This window comes from Hordeum vulgare, chromosome 6H (assembly GCF_904849725.1).
Source record: "Hordeum vulgare subsp. vulgare chromosome 6H, MorexV3_pseudomolecules_assembly, whole genome shotgun sequence".
In the NCBI taxonomy this organism is placed as follows: Eukaryota; Viridiplantae; Streptophyta; class Magnoliopsida; order Poales; family Poaceae; genus Hordeum; species Hordeum vulgare.
This window is the reverse complement of record NC_058523.1, coordinates 18,420,289-18,441,672: the sequence shown is the minus strand read 5'-3', so window position 1 is coordinate 18,441,672 and position 21,384 is coordinate 18,420,289. Positions and strand designations below refer to the sequence as shown.

The 21,384-nt window shown below is 41.1% G+C and overlaps 1 pseudogene; it reads right to left on the bottom strand.

The window, feature by feature from the left end:
- Positions 1 to 11,643: 11,643 nt before the first annotated feature.
- On the bottom strand, positions 11,644 to 20,329 carry LOC123404803 (annotated as a pseudogene).
- Positions 20,330 to 21,384: the final 1,055 nt, after the last annotated feature.

Sequence of the window (21,384 nt, the reverse complement as noted above, 5' to 3'; positions counted from 1 at the left end):
CTACTTTGGTGGGAGAGATCCGCGCGCTTGGTGCAAAGCTCGATGAGATCGAGATCGTGGAGAAGTTTTTCAGTTCAGTCACTGATAAACTCACGTACATCATCGGCACGCTCGAGCAGCTTTACGACATCGACGACATGACCATGACAGAGGCGATCGGACGATTGCGGACATGGGAAGAGAATGCTCGTGGCTGTCGGAAAGGCAAAGGAGGAGGTAGTGACCAACTCATGTACTCGCGCGCAGATTGGAGGCCCCAAGTAGCAAAGGAAGGCGTGACGGTGGCGAAGGCTCAAGCAACACGAAGGACGATGGACAAACCGGAAAAGGCAAAGGAAAAGGCAAACCACAAGGTCGTGGTAAGGCGGGCCAATCTAAAGAGGAGAAACCACGGAACTTGGACTTGTCCGAGGTCAAGTGCTATAACTGCAATAAGATGGGTCACTTTGCGAAGGATTGTCCAAAGCCTAACAAGCGGGAGATCAAGACAAATTTGGCAAAGCTGGAAGACGAAGGTCCAGGTCTTCTGATGGCCGAAGTTTGTGATCTCGCTGAAACAGTGGTTGTGAAACCAAGCCGGAAGGTGCTACTTCATGAGGAAAAAGTGACACCAAAGTTATCCGGTGATCAGAACGTGTCGTGGTATCTCGACACGGGTGCCAGTAACCACATGACGGGGTGCAAGGAGAAATTCCTCGAGCTGGAATACGATGTTGAAGGCTCGGTCAAGTTCGGTGATGGTTCAGCTGTGGAGATTTGCGGGCAAGGATCTGTCCTCTTTGAGGGTCTCACAGGCAAACATCGCATACTCACCGGAGTGTACTACATCCCACGACTGCGCAACAACACCATCTCTATTGGGAAGCTTGACGAGAATGGATGCAAGGTGAATATAGAGAGCGGAGTGATGACGATCTTCGACAACCTCCGAAAGGTGAATATCATGGTATCATGCATTTCGACCACATATATATACAAAAAGTCTTCAGTTCAAATAAGTTCAAAAAATGAAATCCCTTTTGTAATAGATCTATTTTTGATTAAAATAGTCATTTAAAAATGAAACACCATTAGTCCCACGTGGCGTGCAGCGGAACCACGTGGCGTGCCACGGAACCACTTTTGTTGTGGGGTCGCTTTTCCTTCTTCTCCTTGTGCTAGATATTTGTTATGCATTAAGGAAAGAAGGAATAGCGATCATCATCGACGGTCAAAAAATCAGGTGAGGGAGTGTCCACCATACATGAGAGAAGAAGAATGTCGACTGTTGCTGTGGGGGGTCGTTTCTCCTTCTTCTCCTTGTGCTAGATATTGGTTATGCACTAGGGGAAGTAGGAGTAGCGACCATCATCGACGGTTGAAAAATCAGGTGAGCTAGTGTCCACCATATATGAGAGAAGAAGAATGTCCACCATATACCATAGGTGAGCTAGTGTCCACCATATATGAAATTGTTGAAATTTTGTGATGAGCCTTTGAATGGTGCATTTTGAACACACAAAAAGCATGGAGTTCAAATAAGTTCAAAAAAATGAAATCCCTTTGTAAGAGATGAGTTCTCGTTCGAAACGCTGATACTTCGAGAGAGATTGTCCGTTTTGTACACGAAGTGCATCCAGTTTTTGTCGTAGCCCTCTCAACTTTTTAACACATGCTATGTGGGTGAAATGATGATAGCATGCCAACTTTCAACATTTTCAGAGTTCATTTGTAGTGCTTTTCAATTTCAGGATCAACTAGCTCAAAAAAAAGTAAATGCACGAATAATACCAATGAAGTCAGAAATTGTTGAAATTTTGTGATGTGCCTTTCAATGGTGCATTTTGAACACACAAAAAGTATGGAGTTCAAATAAGTTCAAAAAAATGAAATCCCTTTGTAAGAGATGAGTTCTCGTTCGAAACGCTCATACTTCGAGAGAGATTGTCCGTTTTGTACACGAAGTGCATCCAGTTTTTGTCGTAGCCCTCTCAACTTTTTAACACATGCTATGTGGGTGAAATGATGATAGCATGCCAAATTTCAACATTTTCAGAGTTCATTTGTAGTGCTTTTCAATTTCAGGGTCAACTACCTAAAAAAATAAGTTAATGCACGAAGAATACCAAATGAAGTCAGAAATTGTTGAAATTTTGTGATGTGCCTTTGAATGGTGCATTTTGAACACACAAAAAGTATGGAGTTCAAATAAGTTCAAAAAAATGAAATCCCTTTGTAAGAGATGATTTCTCGTTCGAAACGCTCATACTTCGAGAGAGATTGTCCATTTTGTACACGAAGTTTATCCAGTTTTTGTCGTAGCCCTCTCAACTTTTTAACACATGCTATGTGGGTGAAATGATGATAGCATGCCAAATTTCAACATTTTCAGAGTTCATTTGTAGTGCTTTTCAATTTCAGGGTCAACTACCTCAAAATAAAATAAGTTAATGCACGAAGAATACCAAATGAAGTCAGAAATTGTTGAAATTTTGTGATGTGCCTTTGAATGGTGCATTTTGAACACACAAAAAGTATGGAGTTCAAATAAGTTCAAAAAAATGAAATCCCTTTGTAAGAGATGAGTTCTCGTTCGAAACGCTGATACTTCGAGAGAGATTGTCCGTTTTGTACATGAAGTGCATCCAGTTTTTGTCGTAGCTCTCTCAACTTTTTAACACATGCTATGTGGGTGAAATGATTATAACATGCCAAATTTCAACATTTTCAGAGTTCATTTGTAGTGCTTTTCAATTTCAGGGTCAACTTCCTCAAAAAAAAAGTTAATGCACGAAGAATACCAAATGAAGTCAGAAATTATTGAAATTTTGTGATGTGCCTTTGAATGGTGCATTTTGAACACACAAAAAGTATGGAGTTCAAATAAGTTCAAAAAAATGAAATCCCTTTGTCAGAGATGAGTTCTCGTTCGAAACGCTGATACTTCGAGAGAGATTGTCCGTTTTGTACACGAAGTGCATCTAGTTTTTGTCGTAGCCCTCTCAACTTTTTAACACATGCTATGTGGGTGAAATGATGATAGCATGCCAAATTTCAACATTTTCAGAGTTCATTTGTAGTGCTTTTCAATTTCAGGGTAAACTACCTCAAAAAAAAATAAGTTAATAGTTTGGATAGTCAAAATAATTACTTTTGAAAATAGAAAATAGTTTTGCATTATTTATTCAATTTCAAACACTTTTCATTATCATAGTTTTGTCAAATTCTCAAATATGCAAAAAGAATTTTAATAAACATAGTTTTTAATTGAAAATAACAAAATAGATAATAGTTTGGATAGTCAAAATTATTAATTATGAAAATAGAAAATAGTTTTGCATTATTTATTCAATTTCAAACACTTTTCATTATCATAGTTTTGTCAAATTCTCAAATATGCAAAAAGAATTTTTAATAAACATAGTTTTTACTTGAAAATAACAAAATAGATAATAGTTTGGATAGTCAAAATAATTACTTTTGAAAATAGAAAATATTTTTGCATTATTTATTCAATTTCAAACACTTTTCATTATCATAGTTTTGTCAAATTCTCAAATATGCAAAAAGAATTTTTAATAAACATAGTTTTTAATTGAAAAGAACAAAATAGATAATAGTTTGGATAGTCAAAATTATTAATTATGAAAATAGAAAATAGTTTTGCGTTATTTATTCAATTTGAAACACTTTTCATTATCGTAGTTTTGTCAAATTCTCAAATATGCAAAAAGAATTTTTAATAAACATAGTTTTTAATTAAAAATAACAAAATAGATAATAGTTTGGATAGTCAAAATTATTAATTATGAAAATAGAAAATAGTTTTGCATTATTTATTCAATTTCAAACACTTTTCATTATCATAGTTTTGTCAAATTCTCAAATATGCAAAAAGAATTTTTAATAAACATAGTTTTTAATTGAAAATAACAAAATAGATAATAGTGTGGATAGTCAAAATTATTAATTATGAAAATAGAAAATAGTTTTGCATTATTTATTCAATTTCAAACACTTTTTATTATCATAGTTTTGTCAAATTCTCAAATATGCAAAAAGAATTTTAATAAACATAGTTTTAAATTGAAAATAACAAAATAGATAATAGTTTGGATAGTCAAAATTATTAATTATGAAAATATAAAATAGTTTTGCATTATTTATTCAATTTCAAACACTTTTCATTATCATAGTTTTGTCAAATTCTCAAATATGCAAAAAGAATTTTTAATAAACATAGTTTTTACTTGAAAATAACAAAATAGATAATAGTTTGGATAGTCAAAATAATTACTTTTGAAAATAGAAAATAGTTTTGCATTATTTATTCAATTTCAAACACTTTTCATTATCATAGTTTTGTCAAATTCTCAAATATGCAAAAAGAATTTTTAATAAACATAGTTTTTAATTGAAAATAACAAAATAGATAATAGTTTGGATAGTCAAAATTATTAATTATGAAAATATAAAATAGTTTTGCATTATTTATTCAATTTCAAACACTTTTCGTTATCATAGTTTTGTCAAATTCTCAAATATGCAAAAAGAATTTTTAATAAACATAGTTTTTACTTGAAAATAACAAAATAGATAATAGTTTGCATAGTCAAAATAATTACTTTTGAAAATAGAAAATATTTTTGCATTATTTATTCAATTTCAAACACTTTTCATTATCATAGTTTTGTCAAATTCTCAAATATACAAAAAGAATTTTTAATAAACATAGTTTTTAATTAAAAATAACAAAATAGATAATAGTTTGGATAGTCAAAATTATTAATTATGAAAATAGAAAATAGTTTTGCGTTATTTATTCAATTTGAAACACTTTTCATTATCGTAGTTTTGTCAAATTCTCAAATATGCAAAAAGAATTTTTAATAAACATAGTTTTTAATTAAAAATAACAAAAAGATAATAGTTTGGATAGTCAAAATTATTAATTATGAAAATAGAAAATATTTTTGCATTATTTATTCAATTTCAAACACTTTTCATTATCATAGTTTTGTCAAATTCTCAAATATGCAAAAAGAATTTTTAATAAACATAGTTTTAATTGAAAATAACAAAATAGATAATAGTTTGGATAGTCAAAATTATTAATTATGAAAATAGAAAATAGTTTTGCATTATTTATTCAATTTCAAACACTTTTTATTATCATAGTTTTGTCAAATTCTCAAATATGCAAAAAGAATTTTTAATAAACATAGTTTTTAATTGAAAATAACAAAATAGATAATAGTTTGGATAGTCAAAATTATGAATTATGAAAACAGAAAAAAATTGAAACTATATGAGAATTTATAGAGAAAATTCAATCTAAATTCAAAGTGAACTCACTTTGAATTCAGGTTGAATTTTCTCCATATTTTCGAATATAGTTTCAATTTTCATTGAGTTTATGCCCGTAAGCCTGCTTTAGAGAGGAGCTCGATGGAGAAGCTGCGACGGGGCTTATAAACAAGTGCTAGTCCCCCTCGCTGGGCGAGGTGGGACTAAATTTATCGTACAGCCGAGGAGGGGCTGTAGTCCCGGGTGGAGCCACGCCCCGGGACTAAAGGCCCTTTTAGTCCCGGTTGAAGCGCCGCGCCGAGACTAAAGGCCCGTGCTTCCCGCCTTCTGGTCTGCCGAAAAAGGGCCTTTAGTCCCGGGTCGTGGCTCCACCCGGGACTAAAGGGGATCTGTAGTCCCGGATCGAGCCCCGAACCGGGACTAAAGATCCACCTATATAAGCGGGAGTTAGAAAATTTCCAACCCAAATCGCATTTCCTTCTCTCCTTCTTCCTCGTTCTCCTGCCCGGCGCGGCACAGCGACGATGCCCGCCGTCCTGCTCGCCGCCGCCTGCCGTCCTCCTCGCCGTCGCCGCCGTCCTCCTCGCCGTGCGCCGCCGTCCTCCTCGCCATGCGCCGCACCGTCGTCCTCGCCGAGCGTCGTCGACACCTCCGGCCGGTAAGCCCCCCGCCCCCTCCTCCCCAACACTCCGGCCAGTAGAAGAAAAGAAGAAAAAGGATAAGAAAAGAAGAAAAAGTAGAAGAAAAGAAGAAAAAGGATAAGAAAGGAAGAAAAAGGAGAAGAAAGGAAGAAAAAGGAGAAGAAAGGAAGAAAAAGGGAAGAAAAGAAGAAAAATATTTTTTTTGTCATTTAATTCCTATTGTTATTAGGTTTGTGCTAGATTATTAGGGTTAGTAATATTTAGAATTAGGAAAAAGGAAAATAAGAAGAGGAGGAGAAGAAAAGAAGAAAAAGGAGAATAAGAAGAGGAGGAGAGGAGAAGAAGAGGAAGAAGTAGAAGAATAGAAGAGGAGAAGTAGAAGAAGAGAAGAGGAGAAGTAGTAGAAGAAGAGGAGAAGTAGAAGTAGAAGAAGAGGAAAAATAGAAGAAGAGGAAAATTTAGTTTAGGGTTACAAGAAGAAGAAATATTGTATAGTGTATATGCTTAAGTGTTAATAGTGTTTCTTAGATTATTGCTTAATTTTGCTATTGTATATGCTTAAGTGTTAATAGTTTAATTTTGCTATTGTATATGCTTAAGTGTTAATAGTTTATTTTTAGCAAGAAAATTAATAGAACTAGTTTATTTTTTTAGTTCATTTTACGATGCCTATCCCGCATCCTCGTCGTCGACTCGGCGGAGGACAACTGCTTGATCAGAGGGGCCCTATCCGGGACTGGGCTCCGCCCGGCTGGTATTGGGAGGTGCTACCTTCCGGGGGGCGTAGGTTGGTGAGGAGCCAGCCCGTCGTTGACCCGATCCTTGTTTGGTGGCGGTCGCGTGGGCCAGTGAGGGTGCCGAGGCTTCCGGACACCGCGGAGGTGGTACGTCACCATGTCGGCGAGGAGGATGAGCACGTTTGTCGCTACATGGTTGCGTTGGAGGGCAGGTTCGAGCATACCTGGCAGGTTCTTCGGGGATCTCACTGGAGCTGTGATCCTGTGATGTTTCCTTCTCTTTGGGTGTCCATCGCCCGCGCCGATACCCGTCGGGCGCTACGGTTCTAGATGTGTCAGTGATGCTATATGTATGATAGTATTCGAGGAGTATTAGTGATAATATTCGACGATGTACAGACAAAAGAGATGATGTATTTGCTTATAATTGAATGCATGCTAATTTGAATACTACTTTATTTTACGATTTGGTTTTGCTTATTGAATGCTCAAATTGGAAAAGTACTCCTACTTTGAATACTATGCAGAAATCCAGGAGTCCCGGATGGAGCCACGACCCGTGACTAAAGTTGTTTTGGAACGGATTTCCTGATAGAATAATTCTTTTTTGGTACAAAGGTTAAGAGAATCCGTTTTTTGCAGAACTATGGATCCACATATCAGGAACCTCGAAGAGGAGGAACTTCTCGAAGATATAATCAAAGACGGCCCCGACGTTGAACCAGCTGAATCTCCGTCGTCATATCTAAACCCCTCCGGATATGGAATGGAGGTCGAGCGACACCAAGATGAAGCCGATGGGGCAGGAGATAGGTCCAATGACGGAGAAGGTGATAGGTCCACTGATGGAGAAGCCGGTGAATAAATAATAAAGTCCGGCGAGGTATGCATATGAAGTTCGACAATCACTTGTAATATGTGAAAAATATTGGAGATAGCTCTATATTGTATACAAATACATTCATTTGACGAATGTTTCTCCCTCTTAGGCCTCCACATCGAGCAAAGCTACGAAACGAGGCCCGACTAGAAAGTTGGATGCACGGACGCATTACACCTTTGAGGTGATATTGCCTACGGGCGAACCCAAGCTTCCTAAGAATGCTGCTGACACATTCAAGAAGCAATGCGGAGTTCTCATTAGGGATCACGTCCCGGTCAGCGTTCGGGAGTGGAACAAGCGCAAAGGGGCAGCCGATAGTGACTATGTCGCCGAAAGGTACAAAGAAAATCTTTGGAATGATCTCATGTCACATTTCAACCTGCCAGAATGTGAGAATGAAGACGCCGCACACAAACTGAGGGCCAAAGTCAAGCAGTGGACTCTAAAGAAGATGGCCGAACTGTTCCGTAGCTGGAAGAAGAAGCTATGGAAAAACTATCTGAAGACAAAGAAAGTGCCAGTATTCGAGGGGTATCTAGCCAAGCAGGCGAATCACTGGAAGGCATTTCAAGAGTACAAGGAGTCAGAATATGCACATGCATTATCAGAAAAGAACAAGATAAATGCCGACAAGAAGAAATATCACCACAAGCTAGGGCCAGGGGGCTATGAGACTGCCATCCCAAAGTGGGATAAGAAAGAGCAAGATCTGCTAGATAAAGGCATCGTACCTGAACCACTCCGTGACGAGTGGGAATTGAGAGCAAGAAATTGGTTCCTTGCGCATGGTGGGTCGTACGACGAAAAAACAGGGGACCTCATCTGCACTGACGGTCTTAGGATACCCAGGGAGAATTGGAAAAGGATAGTGAAAGAAATTAAGGAGGGAAAAAGAAATTTCACTGCAGATAGAGAGAAAGATTTGCTCACACTAGTCCTCGGCAATGATGAACATTGAGGACGAACGCGAGGCTTCGGTCCTTCTTACCCGTGGTGGCTTGGGTTTGCCAGAGACCAAGACACTTACAGAAGCCGAGAGAGAGCAAAGAAGCGGCAGCAGGATGAGGAGAATGACAAGTTCAACCAGTTGCTTGCCAGGATTAACAAGCAACAGAAGCAGATTGATGAGCTTAGAGGAGTTGCGCGCCAGGAAGATCCTGCACTTGATATTACCGGCGCCCCATCTAAGCGGAAAAGGAGCGTGGCTGAATCTGAGGCCCCGCCCGACGATGCACGAAGAACGATAGAGGGCGGTCCCGGCTACCCCGTGGATGGAATCAAGGAGTCAACATCATGTGAACTCCATCAGAAATTCAAGAACATATCCATGAAGGTGGCCGTCGGACAAGCTTTACCTTCTGGCCCTGATGCACGCTGGCATGGCGGTGAGATTCCAGCTGGCTTTGCTAAAGTCGGGGTGGATGAAATCATGGCGGGGTTTCATGATATGGAGCTCGACATAGCTGGACCCGAAGATGAGAGGACACTCGGAGAAGTACTGGGTGGAGTCATCCTATGGGACAAGAACTACATTAAGCTTCCAGGCTCGGCCCCAAGGACAACACCGCCTCTAAGTCGTCGCATGTCACCTACAGCTCCATTACCTCCAAGCCCTCCACATGACGTCGGCCAGCACAACACGAGTCCATCTCGATCACCGCCGCCGGACTTGGGTCGTCCGTCTCCGCCGCCGCCCGCACAGGATACTAAGCGGAAGCGTGTCACCAAGAACGCTCCGCCGACGATTTCTAAGCGACGGAGCCCCCCAAAGCGCAAACGGTCGCCCCTCCCAAAGGTACCTCATGCTAATCTTCCTATCAGACCTTATGATCGTACCCCCGAGGAAAACGCCAGGATAGCAAAGGAACATCATGATGCGCAGATGAAAAAGAAGGAACCCGAGCCCCGCCTGGAATACACCGAGAAGCAAATAGCATTTGCAAAATACTTCACGACCCTTCCATCACAGTATGACTTACACCATAAGCCTGATGACTATACACGCACATTGCAGAAGGAAGTGAAAAAGAGCAGATCACGTGCAAGTGCAAGTGGGAGCAAATCAAGTTCAACTACATGCAAGAAAAAATCAGACGTTCCTCAGCTTGGACAACAGGCCAAACAGTCGATCCCACCCCTCAAGGTGTCAACCAAGAATGTTCCCCCTCCGGTGCAGGGGCAAGATTTTGAATTAGCAAACAAGTGGGCGGCTGAATGGGGGTGTCTCGGTTGAAGATGTTCTGGCTTCCCAAGACGACAGGTTACCCAAGGCTGTGGTAGCCCCTAAGCCACAGTTTGTCATGGGAGAGCCTTTGGTCAGCAAAGATGATCTCCCAACAAATATGCGTTACTTGCATACATGGTACTTAAGTGAATCAAAGAATGGGAGAACGATGATCGTAGTGAGTGTCCCACGGGAGTACTACGGCCGCCCCGAAGAAATCCATATCGACTTTGATGAACTCTTCCAGATGTACAATGGCGACGCCCTCGACAAATCGCTTATGAGTTGCTATTGTCTGTAAGTTTTTCAATTCGTTGTCTACATATAACTTGTTTAGTTATTTCAATTCATTGTCTATATATAACTTGTACTCTATTATGCAGAATGAAGATTCTGGATTCTAAAAGTAAGAACATCCTAAATATTGGGTTTATTGACCCAGATAAAATACATATAGCGACGCTAACTGATAAACCCAAGGAGACGGAGGAAAACCTTCTAAGGTTTTTAACAGATCAAAATTTCTGTGACCACATACTGTTTTCATACAACTTCAGGTGAGGGTCTTTACTCTGTTGTGGTCATTCACTTATACGTTACTGACACACACACACACACACACACACACACACACACACACACACACACACACATATATATATATATATATATATATATATATACATGTGCAGCTTCCATTGGATTCTGTTGGACATTCAAATCGATAAGGGAAGAGTTGATGCCTTCGACCCATTATCGAGACCCTTGGAACAGTTCCAAAGCCTGCAGGACATGCTCCAAGGGTAATTTCAATCATTCTTGCGCTCTATCGGTCTCTTTCGTTGATTTTCTAATATATCAATTAATGAAAAACTTAGCAAATCATTATCCTTGTCAGGCAGGGTTTGGAAGCGGTTCAAGTGCGTGACTCCCGGTATCGAGCCTGAGAAGCTGACCTTTAGAGCGGCTCAGGTAAGTAGTAGTATGATATACTTCTATTTTCAATACATTTATGATGCTAGATTATTATTTTAATTATATATATTCTATTCTCGTAAAGTGCGACCAGCAGCCAAGGGGGACGCATCTATGCGGATACTATGTTTGCGAGACCATTTGCACATTTACCTCTGAGCACTAGGATCACAGATTCGATGTAAGCAATGAACATTCACACCTCTATTTTTACCCGTCATTCTTTGTTATCATGATTGATATTCATATTCATCTCCTCTTCCTATATAGTACACGGCCATGAGGACGAAGGTCCTACCAGAGCAACGCGTGATTGCTGTTGCAGAGGAGCTTGCGACCTTTCTGAGGACGGAAGCTATAGATGACAAAGGATGATTTAGTGTAGCTAGGGGCCATTACTGATGCTCGTCCATGTAATTGAATAGACGGGCTCTAGTCTCGATAATTCAGATCTCTATATAATTGTATATATATGCTCGCTTGTAAGATAAGTTAATCTTATATATATATGCATAATTATTTCTATTTAAATTATATGAAAACTAATTCCCGAACACCAAACGAGGCATCACTTTAATCTCCCGAACACCTAAACCCTAAAACCCTAAAACCCAAAAATAATTTCATTCAAAAAAAAACCCAAAAATAAGCAAAATCTGAAACTCTTTAGTCCCGGTCCGTGTAACGAACCGGGACTAAAGGTCCTGCCCCTGGGGCGCTACGAGGCGCCCACGTGGGGCACCTTTAGTCCTGGCTTGTAACAGGGCCGGGACTAAAGGTTAGGCCTTTAGTCCCGCCCCTTTAGTCCCGGTTGGTTAACCGGAACTAAAGCCCCTTACGGGCCGGGGCTAAAGGCCCCGTCCCCACTAGGCTTGCATTTCAATAAGATTGTTGGCCTGAACAAACAGGACTCCCCGCCATTATGTTTGCAAATTCTTCAGTTTGCACCAACAAAACTGATTCATGGAAACTACAGGCAGTCTCCATGCATCTGCACTACACATGAAAGCTTATCGCCCGTACACAAAAGTACAGAGTACACAACACTTGCAATTGCTGCTCAATTCATGTCGCAGCGTCGATGCAAAGCTCAGTTGCATCGCTCCTCTTGAATCCAAGCATTTAGAAGCCCCCAACAGCAGGATCAAGGCCTCCCTTCCACCTGATCAAGTCATGGTTTTAGTTGTATCGGATGTACGACCATGCACCAGTGTTTAATATATCAAAAAAAAATCATTTCCACGCATAGCAAAATGAATCTGCCAAGCAGAGTCTCACCTAATAGATACTAATGCTTTGCTTAGCACATTTCCAATGTATATCTGGAAGAGTTAATCAGTTAGCGATTATCAATGGGATTAATTCCAAATGAAAAAAAAATCAAGAAGAGGATAGTACTTGAAGCATAGAGTGCTAGCACCTCGCAGTCGTACCTAGAATGAAGCTGGAAGATGCCGCAGAAAGAAGTTTTCTTTTTTAATCATCTCTTCCTCTGATGTTCTTGTCTGTGCTTCTTGTTTCCTTCTTTTCAGCTCCTGACACTGATGAAGTTCCTTCGTCATTGTACTCTGCATCCGCCGGGCCAACGGAACAAATAAAAACAAAGAGGGAATAAAAATGAAAAATTAGGGGACAGAGCAACCATGCATAGAACTAATTAAGATGTACGAGCAGCTGTGCTAATTACCTCCTGATTTCGATGACCTGTCGATCAAGAAGTATTGTGACAGCATATCCCTTACCCTGACAGCATCCTCATTTGCTAACTGGCGCACTTCCTTACAGTAATCGCCCCGCTTAACGCTTGGCATGGCCGCATCAACCTACATATCTATGACTATGTTATGCAACAAGCAGCAGGCACCAAGCATCATTTCTAGAGTGTCCAGATTGTCCGGCCACCGCGTCTCTCCCTGCAGGCAGCTCCATGTATCTTCGAACCTTGCCAGCGCCTTCAGCGCGCATGACGTGGCTGACGAGTGTCTCCTATTGAACTCCGCCTTGGAATCTGAGAGGTCTTCTTGCTGGTAAGGTGTGATTAGCCAGGGTAGAAGAGGGTATCCTTCATCACCAATTATGTACTCCCCGACTTATGGTCCATCTAAGTATGCCTTCAGCTTGCTGCCATTCAAGTGAGCACCCTTCTCGCACTCCTTGAAGAATTTAGAATTCTGCAAAATGCTCAATTGGTCCATGCTTCCTGCCGATGTCAAATGAATGTTCCAGAACCTCATCTCTGGATCAACGAAAAATTGCATTATAATGTTTTGAGTCTTCCCATGGCCGTAGTTTGGTCCAAATGGGACATGAGTTGTATGTATAACACCGCAGCAGTTATGCATATTGTGGATATTTCCAAACATGTATTTGATCTTATCCATTTTACTGGAGTCTGGCCAGTGCACGTGGTGCATTCCTCGCTCGTACACAGCAGCAACGAACCTCTCAGTTACCAACAAGATGGTTGACTCGTTCACACCAAGAGAATATTCTAGGGTCTCCGATGGCTCCGTAGAGTACAACCTTCTCAGTGCAACGGCTACTTTGTCTTCTAAAGAGAGCACCCTCCCGTCAACAAAGGTGTAGCTACCCGTATGTTCCCATGACGGCACTTTCACCAAGCTGCAGATGTAGCTAAAGGTTTTGCTTGTCACTTTGAATACAGACTCAAATCTTTGCGCATCGTCAGAATAAGATAAGGCCCCTGCATAAGAAGAAACCGGTAGAGTAATTATACAATTCATAGCTGGCAAGGCAAGAGATCAAATATTTGAGTTAAAACTGTGAGATCCAGAAATAACATGTGAGCAGGGAAGTAGGAACAAGGTACAACAGCAGAAATTTATCAAATGACATACTCCAGCCATATCATAAAGTAGCACTGGTCAACAAATAGTCAGCCATCTATTTTTATCTAGATAAAAAGCTAGTAATACATCTATGTTGACATTAATACCATGTTTTATTGTTCAACACTAGAATGGTATATTCAAAAGGAACTGTTGGGAATATGTTCGAACTCCTACACACTGATGAAAGGTGAAAAACAAAGAGAGTAGTTCAAATAACCAAAATAAATTGCAAACTTAAGATGAAAAGCAATGCTAAATCACCTCTAGACATGAAAGAGCTGACATTTGTCTCCAAGTTGTAGGGTTTAGCTTTGTACAAGACATACCGTCCTTCACCTGCATATGCCTTAGCATGCTCAGCACGGCTGAACTTGTCCCACTCAGGGCCAGTTTGCCTTTGCTGCGGATGAGGAAGCAATTACATTCTCTAGTCTGTCCAGTCCAAGATTCTTGAGCCAAGAAAGAGGACCAAACTCTTCCAAACTGCACCAATCTCCATCCACCAGGGCTGGAAACCCAGCTAATGATCTCAAATTTGTTAGAACACAAAATCCTCGAGGCATGCTGTTTATACTAGTATCGTAGAAATTAAGATACCTTAGTTGCCCTAACTTTAAAATGCTACATGGAAGTTTCACAAATTGTTTGCATCCTACAAGGTTAATGCACTGCAAGAATTTCATCTTTCCAATGCTATCTGGCAGACTAGATATATCAGAATTTTGTAAGGACAAGTACCTCAGATTATTGAATTCATTCAAAGATTCAACCAAGAGACCAACATGCCCAGAATCTATATGTAAAGTTCGTAGACATGGAAAATGAACCAAAGAATCACCATGCTTCATATTTATGTGGCCAACTGATATTAGTGTTCTCAGTGTGCTTTGTGTTTGTAAAGAAGTCCACTTTAGCCCATCTGATTCTGATGCTTCGTTGTCTAGAGATAACCGAAGAAACTTCTGTGCAGTAAGTTTACTACCAATACTAGTTTCTCCGGTGCGAGCTGCTAGTGCCTCATCTCTAGCCACAAATTGAGCAAATGAGCGAACAATATCATGCATGTTGCAAACACAATGAGTGGCATATTTTACATCTGGCTCTATCAGGTTCCTCGAGATTAGCTCCTTATAGTACTTGCTTCCAAATTCTTCTAAGTCGCCTGAATTCCATGAAGAAAGCCTTCACTAATCCACATGCCAATGATGTTGTCACTAGTGAACACTGTAGTTTTAGGGAGAAGGGGGTAGTATAGAAAGCATTGTTTGATGCAAGAAGGCAAATCTTCATAGCTTAAATATACTGCATGGTTTAGCTCTTCGGGCAGTTCAGATTCTGACCATATAGAGTCATCCAGAACCATCTTCCACGCATGGTATTTTTTATCTTTCTGGCACAAGAGCCCTCCCATAACTTTGACAGCAAGAGGCAAACCATCACATTTGGCTACAATTTCCATCCCAATGTCCTTGAGCATATTAATTTCACGCCCATCTGTCTCACTTGAGACCATCTGTAAAAATGGTTGGAACCAATAAAGTCCATAAGAAGGGGTTTGTCTTACAAGAACAATGGTGGTTTATTAGTGTCTAGTGTTCAGTTCAGTCAATAATAGGCCCGTGAACAAAAGGAAACTAATCAGGGACACATTAATGTACTACCTAAACTGAGTTGTCAAGTGAATGAACTTATAACCGCCGACGTTGCTGTCTAGCGGGATACCTAGCACCTGAGAGATCTAACACCAAACATGGTCAGCCAACATGATGCAAAGTTTCTACCTTTCTTTTTACCTAGAATATGTATTCTCTTTTAGTCTATCAATATTCAGAAAAGAAAGTCACATTTGTTATATGACTACATGACAGTGAAGGGTCTCATCTATGTTTGAATTTATCTTTATATTGTTGAAGTCTATAATCAATTGCCTAGCCCTTTCCAACAGTTCGGAATTTTGGTTGCGTTTGCTAGTGCATAAAGCTTAACATGGTATCATGGCCTAAGATCTTGAGTTTAAATTCTGGCTTTCGTAATTCATTAAAAAAAATTGTTGCCCCCCCTTTTGTCCACGTATAGACCTTATGAGTCATACATCTGAGTCTTGCGTTGGCTACTGCATGAAGCTTAACATACATAATATATTCTTTTTATAATCCAATTTCCAAATAAGCATAAGTTTTCTAAGGAATACTATAAAGGATAGTACAACATCAGCATGGATCAAAATTCTCACCCGCAGAGGTTTGAACCTGCTGGGTGTGGGATTGTGCACACACTCTCCCAATCAAATTTGTTCATACTAATTTTTGTTCTAGCTTGTTTGCCTTTTCTAACAAATACTAATATATTACTCCAACAACTCAATTTTTTATGTTGTGAGTTAGAAGATCTTTTATCCTGTTGATTAATGACTTTTAGTGTCTTTTGTTCCAATTGATTAAATTATCATCTGAACTCATACCAAAAATATGTTCCGTGTTGGGTGCATTTTGATTCAAGTTCATGGGTATTTTTTAACCAGCCAACTAATTCTTTTGTGCTCACATACATACTAACATGTTACGTAGTGGGAGCATCACTTTTTCAGCATTATAAGAATGTTTATTCTTGATAACTACTCCCTCCATCCCATAAAAAGGAACGTTTTTGGCAGTGTGTGTGATCATGTGAGCTCAGCCGCCCGTGTCAGCTCGCTCGACAATGGGTCTTTGCCCTCGATCCCTGGCAACAACGTTGTGGCGATGCGTAGCGATCTGGCTCTTCGACGTTGGTAGAACTCTCCTATGTCACTCGCCACCTTCATAGGCCTACAGCTTCGATTCCATTCCTGGTTCTTCTTCCTGCAGGTTCCCCCACTTTGCTTGACTTGTTGTGGGCAGTGGCTTGGCAATAGACTAGGACATCTCAGTGACGAGGTGGTTGTGTACGGTTGACTGGCGAGGGTGTTTTGAGGCCGGTTCTCCTTCTAGCTCTATGGTGAGCGCCTCCTTTCGTCTGATGGTGTGGTGTCGTCGAGTCTGGACAAGGGGGAAGGGTCCCTCTTAGACGAGCGAGAAGGAGGTTGTGTGGTCTTTTGGCTCCTGATGTCGTCAACGGTTAGTTTGTTCTCTTAGCGTTGGGCGACACTCTAGTTGTTTCGACCTTCTGCTTCAATGTTCAAGCATGTATGGCAATGCCTTAGTACAGCTGTTCTTAATCTTTTACATTGCTTTTTTGCTTGTGGAGTGTCTTGTACTGTAAACTGGCTCTCAGCAATTATGTATTCCCTTCGTACCATAATATAAAAGCATTTTTAACACTAGTGTATTATAAAAAATACTTCTATATTATGGGACAGAGGAAGTATCTTGCAATTTCTGACAAGCTTGTCTCGAGCCTTCTTTCTAAAAGAGGAGTTCACGATGTTGGCACAGGCCCGACCTCGACGCTGCGATCCGTCGTGTACTTTCCGACGGGACACGCGTACAAGACTAGCTCGAGTAATTCCGAGCTTACCGAGCTAACCAGCTATAGAGATGGACGATGAGCTAGCAAGCAGGCTAGGAGGTGGATGGATTTCCACGTACTAGCACATGCATGCACAAAAGAACCAACCGGCGACGTTCGATCGATACACACACCGAGAACACGAGATTGATGGCTAATAGGACCGTGTCGGTCCTATGTGTTTGTATTACTTTTTCTTCTTGGTACAAAGTACGGGAGTATATATGAGTATATATATTAGCTAGCTAGGCTGCCAACTAATCCTAATTCTACTCGGTGATTGACGTGGAAACTTACACGGACTCGTACACGGAAACTAATCCTAGGACGTCGTGGTTGTTCCTAACAATCACCCCCCTAAACACGATGTCCTCACTTCACAGCTTCGACACCAATCCTTCATCGCATCTTCATGTTCATCGCCCATAGTGCGTAGTCCTCTCGATCCAGCCGGGGGAACTGCGACACCCCCACCATCGGCATCGGTGCTCCCGCTCCTGCCACAACGATCTCCTTGCCCGGATTCGACATGATCTTTTGATTGCTTTCCGAAAATCACGTCAATAACCAAGCTCTAGATACCAATTGTTGGCACAGGCCCGACCTCGACGCTGCGATCCGTCGTGTACTTTGCGGCGGGACACGCGTACAAGACTAGCTCGAGTAATTCCGAGCTTACCGAGCTAACCAACTATAGAGATGGACCATGAGCTAGCAAGCATGCTAGGAGGTGGATGGATTTCCACGTACTAGCACATGCATGCACAAAAGAACCAGCCGGCGACGTTCGATCAATACACACACGAAAACACGAGATTGATGGCTAATAGGACCGTGTCGGTCCTATGTGTTTGTATTACTTTTTCTTCTTGGTACAAAGTACAGGGGTATACATGAGTATATATATTAGCTAGCTAGGCTGTCAACTAATCCTAATTCTACTCGATGATTGACGTGGAAACTTACACGGACTCGTACACGGAAACTAATCCTAGGACGCCGTGGTTATTCCTAACACACGAGTAGGGGTACTGTAGTTTTTGAGTAGTGATTAGAGAGGATAGTTTAGGGCAGTGGTGAAAGCATAGCATATTCCCCACGTGACGACTCTTGCGAGTAAAAGGTCTAGGCCAATATGGGCATTTACTCACACTCTTAATTCTTGTGCTAAACTCTAAGGCCCTTCCGAGTGTTCCACCTTGTACCGGTGCTAAAGATGTCATCTAGGCGAAAAATCTGATGTGACGGTGTAATTAAGAGGAGAGAGATGGGTTTGATGACCCCAAGAAGAAACAATGCCAAGCGCGGGAACCTAGGCAAAACACTTAAATGAAGAAAGCTCGCCAAGACATGCACTAGTTTAGTTGCTAAATCATTTAATAAAGTGAGCTTAGCTACAACAAGTTAAGCATCTACGTATTGGGGACTTCAGTTGCTAAAGTATTTAATATGCATAGCATCTCATCTAAGCACTTGTGCATTGGAAGAGGCCTAACCGGACATCCCAAAACAAAACAGAGCGCGTGCAACTATAGTCAATTTACCTCGGAAAATGAACACGTGGTCTAGTGTTGTGGTAACAATTTTGTCAAATTTTATTAAACCATATTAAGTTTCATCCCTAGGTTTAAAGTATTGTGAACTTCTTACTCTAGAGTACACATTTGGTATGTGATATATTGAAGTATATCCGTGCTCCAAGGTAAGGTGGACCATTGACATGTTCTTAATAGCATCGTCATGTAGTCAAAACTCTAATGTGACACCATAGGTATCACAACGCCTTTGAGAAATGCTGGACTGATGGTAAACCCATCGTGCAATGAGAGCCAACACACTGTGAGTGGCCTAACTATGTCTACTCCAAATTAAGCATGGAGTTAGTAACTACTCCGTATTTAAGATGCATGGAGTTCAGTACGCACCTGTTTCTTGAGCAGTGACCACGCATCCTCCTCCTCTAATTTGTCGACACGGTGGTAAGGAAGAACAGCTTTCATTCCTCGAGCCACTTTTTCATCTCTAGTAGTGACGAGGACTCGGCTACCTCGAGCCACAACATTAGCCAAGGATGTTTTAAGCACATTGCCCCATGCTTCGTGTTTCCACACATCATCAAGCACAAGGAATAGCTTCTTCCCTTTCAAGGTAGTAGTAAGGATTGGCTGAAGCACAGCCAACGCCTTTTCACCTCCGTGTGCACCCCCGGAGAGTGTGATGATTGTCCTAAGCAGCTCAACCTCGTTGAAGTCCTGGTTGACGCTCAACTATATTGTCTTCTCGAACTCAGCCTTAATAGCTCCATCATTGATGACCTTCTGGGCAAGAGTTGTCTTACCGATCCCGCCGACACCAACAATGGCAACCACCATGATGTTGGTATCGCCTTTTTTTTCAGTCAGCATGATCTCAACCAGCTTCCTTGTGTCTTCTTCTATCTTCTCTCCGACTACACCCGACCTGTCGAACTCGCCTGATGTCTCACGGCTGGTATTACCAGCCAGGAAGACGTGTACCTTGCTGCTACGATCCTCATAGGAGCCAAGATTGATGAAACTGAACGCAGTGCTTCGCTCTTTGATGAAGTCAAGCTTCTTATTGAGCGCCTTGATGCGGGTGCCGATGTCATGAGCATGGGAGGGATTTCGCATGCAAAAGAGTAAGGGGTTGAAGCACCCCACATCTCCAGTGGACGGGCCGTGTTCCATGGCCTTGAGCTGACAGAGGTCAAGGATATCGGCAGCTTCGTACATGGCACGCTTGAGCTGGGACACCCACTCTTGCACCCTTGTGTCAGTGATGTTTCTCCTGTCAGCATCGGCAAGGAAGTTCTTGAGATCCCCAAGCTTGACCTCCATCTTGCCAATCTCGTCTCCTACTCCAAGCAGCATATGTACCTCTTCATTCACCATCTCCGTCAGCATATTTTGCACATAGGATGCAAAGGCATCCAGGACCATCGCCATTTTTGATGTGTTTTTCTGTAACAATTTTTAACAACATATAATGCCACCCTTGCAGCTAAAAATTACCGGCAAAATATATTCAAAAAGAAGCATTGGAATGCTAATGTGGGTACATCAGGAAAAGTTATAGTAATTAATAAGCATGGGCAAGCTAACTGTCAACAGATGAAAGCAAAACGAGCTAATGTACGAGTGAACCAAAATTACCTTCAAGATGTTTAGATGTTCGGTCCTGCTTTAGCTCCTGTGGAGCAACTCGCAGTGGTGAAGGGATATAGCAAGGACGGGGCACTGTCACTGCGTATATATATATATATATATATAAACGAAAGGGAAATTAATTAGTTCTCCAACCCCATTATGTTACTAGATTACATGCAACTTGTATGCAATTATTATGTTGGTTAGCCTGTCTTAGTCTCTATAATTATACTAACTCGCACGTTGTGATCAACCGATATCCACATGCACACTATAATTCCACAAATTAAATGACATGTCGAATGTTGTCCGGATGTGATCGACAGCGCCATCGTGATCATCAGACTGATCTGTTAGCTGGCTGCTAGCTAGCAGTTGAACTGTATAATACAATTGATGCCATCTCTAATATGTACTCCCTCTGTAAAAAAAATATAGAAGTGTTTAGATTGTTAGGAAAGCAACATGTCTCTATTGAAGGCCCAAGGGGCATATATATATATATTACACATGACTTGAGGTGCAAGGAAAGTAAACATAGACTAATAAGGACTCCTAGACTAATACTAATACTTCCTAACACCCCCCTCAAATGCAAAGCGTATGCAATAGCATTGCATTTGAAGAAGTGTAATACTAAAAAAAATGATAATCCAAATCCGCGTCTTGAGAGTGTCGTCGTAGCATGAAGAGTCTTCAAAACTTGTCCAGTCACCGAAGGAGATAACGAAGAGATGACACATCAGAGGTAGACACCGCATCACTTGAAGATACAACATAAGTATCAAGAGAAGATGGGTTGTCAAAAGAAGATGGCACGTCAAGAGAATAAAGCATTGCGCGGAAAATCATAGTCCACGACAACCGTCGGCGAAAGAAGCTCGGCGGATAAGGCACGATGGACGTAGATCGACAATGCAAAAGAAGTCCAGAAAATCCTATAAAAAACAACAAGGGCAAGTAGGCCACAAAAGTTGCATAGAAAGGATCATGACCGGAGAAAGGCTGGCGGACTAAGGTATGGTGGACTCGCTGTTGGGTAACGTAGCATAAATTCAAAAAATTTCCTACGCATATTCAGATCTTCCTATGGAGAGATCAGCAACAAGAGAGGGGTGAGTGCATCTTCATAC